We start from the raw sequence: 7902 nt of genomic DNA, 5'->3' as shown, positions 1-7902 counted from the left end.
GGTGCGTTACGGGTCGCAGGGCGGCAGACTCGGCTTCCTATGGATCAAGGATAAAAGCCTAGTGGGGTCTCCCTATATACGCAACGGTACGTGGGAGCACAGTCCGTGTTAGACCACTATCGAGTCACAGAAGGAGGAATCACCCAACCGTAATGTGAAACAATAGTGACTATGTTTAAAGACGCCGGAACATGTCTCTAACCTAGACCTCTAGAATATGAGCATTAAGTTCCAATGCGTTTTTAGGTTTATTCAGTTTATTTTATGGTTGATCTTGAATTAAGTTTCGGTTTCATGCCTTACCGTATGAAAACTCTCGCAATTCCCAGATGCAAACTACATGCCAAAGAATACCATTTCGTTCGATGAATCCTAACTATGAGAGGGTTAAGAGTTTTCGACCAAACAAAATGAACTCAATCAATCAAACAATCTAATGCAGCTAATGACAAAGAAATGAAATTTTTCCTTTTAAGAGCACAAATCAATAAAATGCTCTTCTTTTCATTAACTATTGGATGCAAAAGATGCTAGTTTGATTTTTCTTTCAATGGCACTATGCACTTTAAAACGAATTTTGAGAGACAACAACCTGAGCAAAAAGAATTAAAATCACTCAATGAAAATCACAACAAGCGTGAAAAGAGCCGATTGAACCCTAGCAACTGTGATCTGTGCCTGGGTAGTGAAACAATCCGAGGATCGGTTCAACAACAATCACCTCAAGCAACAAGCAAAGAAAGCAAAAAGAGGAAGGTTTCCGCAATGGCAAAGGCAAGCAGCAACGAACTTTGTGAACAAGTGAACAAGTGAGAAAAACAAGGTCAATCCAGTGAAAACGGGATGATGGCACTAGGTCACGGGACACAAAAATGAAAATTCATCCAACAAGACTTTGCAAGCAAGTGTGTAACAGTTCAGACAACAAATATCAAGTCATAAACCAAGGAGAAAAAGCTGGAGATAGGTAAACCAACAGGCTCAGGAGGCAAAATTGAAACAAATTCAATTTTACAGGATCAGCGCGGATAGCGCTCAGCAACTGTGCGCTGACAAGAGGTCATGCGTAGCAACTTGGCGCTGTCAGCGCGGAAGGACATGGATTAAGCGCGCTGGTTCGATTTCAGAACCGTCGCGACTGTTTTACATAGAAGCGTGATGACAACAGGTTTAAAGAAACAGCTATGCGTTGTCAGCGCAACTGTTTTGATATAAACCGCGCTGAGGTTAAAAAAGAGGCAAATCTAGCCAAAAACTCCCAAACCAAGGCCAAAACTCTTTAAACAATTAAGACACTTCCCAGATTGAACCAGGAGGGCTAAAAGCAGAGAACTAATCCCCAAATTTCAAAAAGAGAGAACAATCAAATTCAAACACAAAGATGGACAAAAGAGACAAAAAGGCCAGCTCCCCAGCGGAGTCGCCAAATTGTTGGAGAGGTAAATCCCCTCTACGGATAGAGGCGATCCCTACTAGCCCAGAATGGGTCTAGCAACAATCGATCAATGCTACTGTGCAAGTTCCTAATTGCAAATAAACAAGAGGCAAAAGACACCTACTTGGATTCCAACGCTATTGTTTGATGAAGAGATGCCACTCTCGCTCCTTCGCCTTGGCCGGTCACGATCTTCCACGATCTCGCGAATAGATACCTGCACATACGAAGAGACAGACAAACACAAGCGTGAAATCTAATAAAAGCAATTATACATCAGTCAGAAAGGATGTAATTCACATTAACCATTGCAAGACAAATGAGAATGGAACCATAACAGTAGTCATCTATTATTAAATCAATAACAGAGAAAGGTACAACCAATGTTCTGACACTGAGTCCTTCTCTTGAGGGTCCAGCTAGCAAGTCTCTTAAGCATTCATCCTTGGAGGTAGATTCTCCCAACACAAAATCTCTCTCACACACAAGCAATACTCACAACCTTCCTTAAGCTTCCTCTAGCAAAACCACACTTGTCACACCAACTACCTACTAGCAGCAGTCTAAGCACTATGAATTCCACACTATCCAAACTAAAACTAGTTGCTCATGGCAACGGTAGAGGTTTAAATAGGAGAAGGAGTCTCCATGAATGGTGGGAGGATGAGCTTATCTCCAAGGAAGGTGGCTCAAATGACGAACAGACATGCCATAGAAAGTAGGGCGACATTCACAAGGCCAACAACCAGGTCTGGAGTCATCTGGAAGGCCAGCTGTTAGAACAAACTCGCCCAAACAGGATCAGCGCGGGTGCATAACTGGACTGGAGCGCTGACATCGCATCTTAATAACAGAGCAGGCTGTGTCAGCGCGACTTAATACAAACATAGAATGCGCTGGCTCGTGAAATTCGATCAGCGCGGAAAACACGTGTGCTTCCGCGCTGACAGCGCATTCGGTCTGTTATGGAGCACCCATCAGCGCGGTTATTTGGCCAAAAGTCACGCTGATAGCAAAAACTTTGGCAAAGTGGGTCATTTGGCCAGATTAGAGGGCATGAGCATGATTGATTTGAATTCATGACATAGTAGGGAGACTGACAGGGAGACAGTGACAAATTACTGTGTAACAAAGATGATGAGGAAAATCTAGCCTTAGCGAGTAAGGCAAGGAAGGGGAAAGGGAAGGCGTCCCAATCCAAATCCAGTTCTTCCCATGGTGGGAAGAAGTTTGACAAATCGAAAGTGCAATGCTTTCATTGCCATGAAGTGGGCCATTATGCTATGAATTGTCCACACAAGAAATCCAAGAAGGGTTCCTCGAAGGGATCTGATGGTGAAGCACTGGCCTCACAGTTTGAGCTGGATTTATCTCTTATCGCATGCATGGTTTCATCCATGGTGGAATGTGTTTGATACCTGGACAGTGGAGCTTCATTCCACATGTCAGGTGACAAGAATCTTTTCAGTACCCTGGAGGAAAAGGATCTCCAGATGCAGATCGAGATGGGCAATGATGGAAAGTACAGTGTTTCAGGTGAAGGTACGGTTGTGTTTTAGAGGGAGCATGGATCTCCTTTCACCCTGACTAATGTAAAGTATGTACCAGGTTTGAAGAAGAATCTTGTGTCCATTGCTATGCTAGGATATAAAGGCTATGATGTAGTCTTTAGCAAAGGAAAGGTATTCCTGAGGCATATCAGCACTGGGCAGACAAAGCGAATCAGGATTCGAGTAAAGAATCTCTACAAGCTGGAGGTAGACGATTGTGCTACATTGAGCTCCAAAGCTGAGATGGTGCAGAGCCAAGATGTTGGTGAGCTGTGGCATAGAAGATTGGGCCACTTGCACCATGGAGCCCTGAAGATCATGCAGCAGATTTCTATCAGGTTACCTAAGGGAAAACTGGAGCAAACGAATACATGCAAAGGTTGTACCTTGGGTAAGTATGGGAAATATTCCTTTCAGGATCAAGATAGTATAGCTGGAGCAATCCTGGAGCGAGTTCACTCAGATGTTTGTGGACCATTCTCTACAGCCTCCACTACTAAACAAAGGTACCATGTTATTTTTATTGATGATTTTTCTCGTAGATGTTGGATCTACTTTATGCAAACGAAGGATCAGGCCTTATTGAGGTTTTGTGAGTTTAAAGCCTTGACAGAGAAAGAATCTGGAAAGAAAATAAAAGCCTTGCGTAGCGACAATGGTGGAGAGTATGTCTTCTAGCAGTTTAAAGACTTCTGCACTGTAGAAGGAATTAAACAGGAGTTGACGACACCCCATAACCCACAACAGAATGGGTTGGCCGAAAGGAAGAACATATCAATTGTGGGAGCAGCTCGAGTGATGTTGCATGACCAAAGCCTACCACTGCATTTGTGGGCTGAGGCATGCAATATAGCAGTATACTTGCAGAACAGAAGCCCGCACCGTATACTAGGAATGAAGACACCTATGGAGGCCTTTCCCCTGAAGCAACCAGATGTGAGTCACTTCTGAATCTTTGGATCATCAGTTTACTGTCATGTTACCAAAGATGCCCAGAAGAAGCTAGATCCCACAACTGAGTTGGGAATACTTGTGGGGTACATGGATACACCCCAAAACTATTGGGTGTACCTGCCTACCAGTCAAAGGACTGTGGTAAGCAGGGATCTGAAGTTTGATGAGCAGAAAGCCATGCCAGTATCACTTGAGAGGGAGATCAAGTTGCATGCAGATGAGGAACTTTCAGTGCCTAGGGAGGAGGAGACTTAGATTAATGCGGCGCAGTTGCATGCAGAGGATTCGGGAGTGGAGACATCCACTCATGAAGATACTTCCAGAGACGTAGGGAAACGCTCAAGGGAAGCTGACAGGTTGATGTTGGATGCGCGGGAGAATGTGGGATAGCCATCTTCTCAGCGCAGATAGAGGAGGTCGCTCGAGCAGTACACTGGTTACATGGCCCTCATTGGGGAGTGTGTAGGTTCTGAGCCTTCTTCATTGAGGAGGGAGTGCAACAACCAGTTTAGGCTGATGCAATGGTGGAGGAGTACGACTCCATCATGCGGAATTGTGTTTGGGTTGTTGTCCCAAGACCTAAGGAAAAGTCAGTGGTGAGTTCCAGATGGCTTTACAAGGTAAAGCAGGCAGTTGATGGCAGTGTTGAGAAACATAAGGCAAGGTTTGTTGCCTGGGGTTTCTCACAGGTCGAGTGGATCGACTGCGATGAGAAATTTTCTCCCGTAGCAAGGTACTCATCGATTAGATCGATGTTGGCACTATCAGCTCAGATGGGGTGGAAGATCCACCAGATGGACATGAAGAAAACATTCCTCAATGGCAAGATTGAGGAGGAGGTGTACATTGAGCAACCAGAAGGTTTTCAGACCTTTGATCGTGAGTTTCATGTGTGTAGACTCAAGAGGGCTCTATATAGGCTGAAGCAAGCACCCTGTGCTTGGTACACCAGGATCGATAACTATTTCATCGGGTTGGGTTTCACCAAGAGTGAAGCAGATGTGAACCTTTACCACATCATGGTAGAAGGTAAGCTATTGATCATTGTTCTTTATGTCGATGATCTGATTTTCACAGGTGATGATCAGCTGATCCAGTCTTGCAAGGAGGACCTTGCATGAGAGTTCCAAATGAAAGACATGGGTCTTATGCATTACTTTCCAAGCATGGAGGTGTGGCAGAGAGATGGAGAAGTTTTTGTGTCTCAAGGAAAGTATGCCAATGAGATCCTCAGGGGGTTCCATATGGAGAAGTGCAAACCCATGCAGACTCCTCTAGCTGGGAACTAGAGGAAGGAGGATGCTACTTCAGGTGAGGTAGTAGCTGCTAATGTTTATTGGCAGCCGGTGGGTTCACTTATGTATTTGGTGAACACACGATCCGACTTATGCTTTGCAGTGAACCAACTGAGTCAAGCTATGATTCAACCTACCAAGCTGTTTTGGAAGGCAGCGAAGCATGTGCTGAGATACCTTTGAGGCACATCTTAGTTTGGATTGTGGCATAGACGGACAGAGGGAGTGAAGCTTCAGGGCTTCATAGATGCGGATTGGGCAGGGAGTCCATCAGACCGGAAGAGCACTTCTGGAGGAATCTTCAACCTTGGTTCAGCTGCAGTTTCCTGGTACAGCAGGAAACAGAGATCAGTTGCACTTAGCTTAGTAGAGGCTGAATACATGGCTGCTAGTCAGGCTGCATGTGAGGCCATTTGGATGCGGAAGATTCTAGTGGGATTTTTTGGTTAGAGGATGGATCCTACAGTGATCTACTGCGATAATCAGAGTTGTATCAAACTCTCTGAGAATCCAGTTTTTCATGACAGGTCCAAGCACATTGATATCCGGTATCACCATTTTCGAGACTGTGTGGTCAAGAGGATCATGTTGTTGCTGTATGTTTCGACCGAGGAATAGGACGTAGATATTTTGATGAAGGTATTGTCAAAATGCAAGTTTGAGTTCCACAGAGACAGGATTGGGGTTACTAATAATCCCTTTCTTGTTGAGAGGGAGTGTTGAAAATAGCAACAAGAAATGCTAAATATAGAAGTGCTAAATTTAGTACTGCTATAAATAGCATTTCGGGATACCTTCCTATTTTAGTCAGTCCCTAAACTAAAATAGAGAAGTAAAATTTGAATTTGATCTTAGTAGTTATTTGTAAAATAATTAATTAATTGACCATGAGTTAATTAGTTGTAGAAAATCAAACATGATGTCTATGTGAAGACATGCAACAGTTTCTCCATTGATTGAGGAATTTATCCATCAGTTAAAGAGATAAGGATGAGTTGTAATTAGTTAGCTCAGTTATCTGAGTTAAGTTGAGTTAGATTAGTTCAAATAGTTTGTTGAACTAATTGTGAGTTCAGTTAGTTAATGCATGCATGCATGTAACTGCTGCACTTTAGATAACTGAATATTCTCTCATAAATAACTCGTGCATGTTAGTTCAGTCAAAGACCCAGTTGAGATCAAGTGATGGGACAATGTACTATCAGTTGCAGGAATATTCCTTGGAGGATATCTCTTGCATGCAGAAGGAATTCATTCCTTAGAGATCGCGCAGTTACTTCTTCAGTTTAGTGAGTGTGAATGAGGCCAATTCACATAGGTGGCATCACTAGACCCCAAGGAAAACTGCACAAGGAAATAGGAGGCTTGGAGGGCTTGAGGAAGACATATGTTGTGTCTATTCAGTCTGTGAGTTGTATTCTATTGCAGAGAGAGCAGGCTAGCATGTGAGATGATTCTTTTTTGTAACCTGAACATATTTCCACTTGTATGATATTACAGAGATTGCGGTTTTAGGTCAAGGCTTTCCCCATGATTATTCTTCTGTGCTCATGTGTGATTGCTTTCTCATTCTCAGTTATATGTGTTCTTATTGATCTTGATCACATTCGATTAAGCTTCCGCAAAGTTTGTTGTAGAAGTAGATCTTGTATTTTGCTTTAGTATATTGCATAATCTGTTGATCTACAGTGGGAAATTCTACATGGTATCAGAGCAAAGGTGATCAAAGGAGAGAACAATATACAAGAAGGGAGAAATTCGAAGTTTGTGGTTCTTGAATATAGAAATAGAGTTCTTATCACATCTCAATTTCACCAATGGCATTCAACGGTTTAAGACTCGAATATGCTCTTGATCGAAGTTCGAATTATATAGCCTGGAAGGATCGCATGGAAGCAGTATTAGAGGATAATAGTCTATTCATTGAAGAATAATTCCCCAAGCCGGCTAATGCTACTGAATTAGCGGAATGGAAGAAATGTGTGGCTAGAGAAAGGAGAATCCTTTTGGAGGGAGTTCGAGACCACATAGTCTTGAGTCTCCATGGGAAGGAGACACTGTTTTCGATGTGGAAAAAATTGAAAGATCTATATTAGAATAGCAGCGATCAGAGGAAGTTGGCGCTGAAAGACAAGCTTCAAAAAATCAAGTGTGAAAAGGGCGACACGATCTCTACGTATCTGAACAAGCTCACCACCTGCTGGGATGAGCTTGGAAGCATAGGGATCACGACAACCGATGATGACATGGTAAGTCTTGCACTCCTCGGTCTTCCTAAGAGTTGGCATAGCTACCAATACTCGGTTAATGGAAGAGAAATACTGCTAGATTGGGAACGATTTTGGTCAGATCTGATGCAAGAGGAGATAAGAAGAAGCACCAGAGATGGATCCTCATCGAAGCAATATGATGAGGAAATTCTAGCCTTAGTGAGTAAGGCAAGGAAGGGGAAAGGGAAGGCATCCCAATCCAAATCCAGTTCTTCCCATGGTGGGAAGAAGTTTGACAAATCGAAAGTGTGATGCTTTCATTGTCATGAAGTGGGCCATTATGCTATGAATTGTCCACACAAGAAATCCAAGAAGGGTTCCTCGAAGGGATCTAATGGTGAAGCACTGGCCTCACAGTTTGAGCTGGATTTCTCTCTTATCACATGCATGGTTTCATC

The sequence above is a fragment of the Pinus tabuliformis genome, chromosome Q (assembly GCF_031772625.1).
Source record: "Pinus tabuliformis cultivar Carrire ecotype Pingquan chromosome Q, CPIR1, whole genome shotgun sequence".
Lineage (NCBI taxonomy): Eukaryota > Viridiplantae > Streptophyta > Pinopsida > Pinales > Pinaceae > Pinus > Pinus tabuliformis.
The sequence above is the reverse complement of the archived record's forward strand: the minus strand, read 5'-3'. Positions refer to the sequence as shown.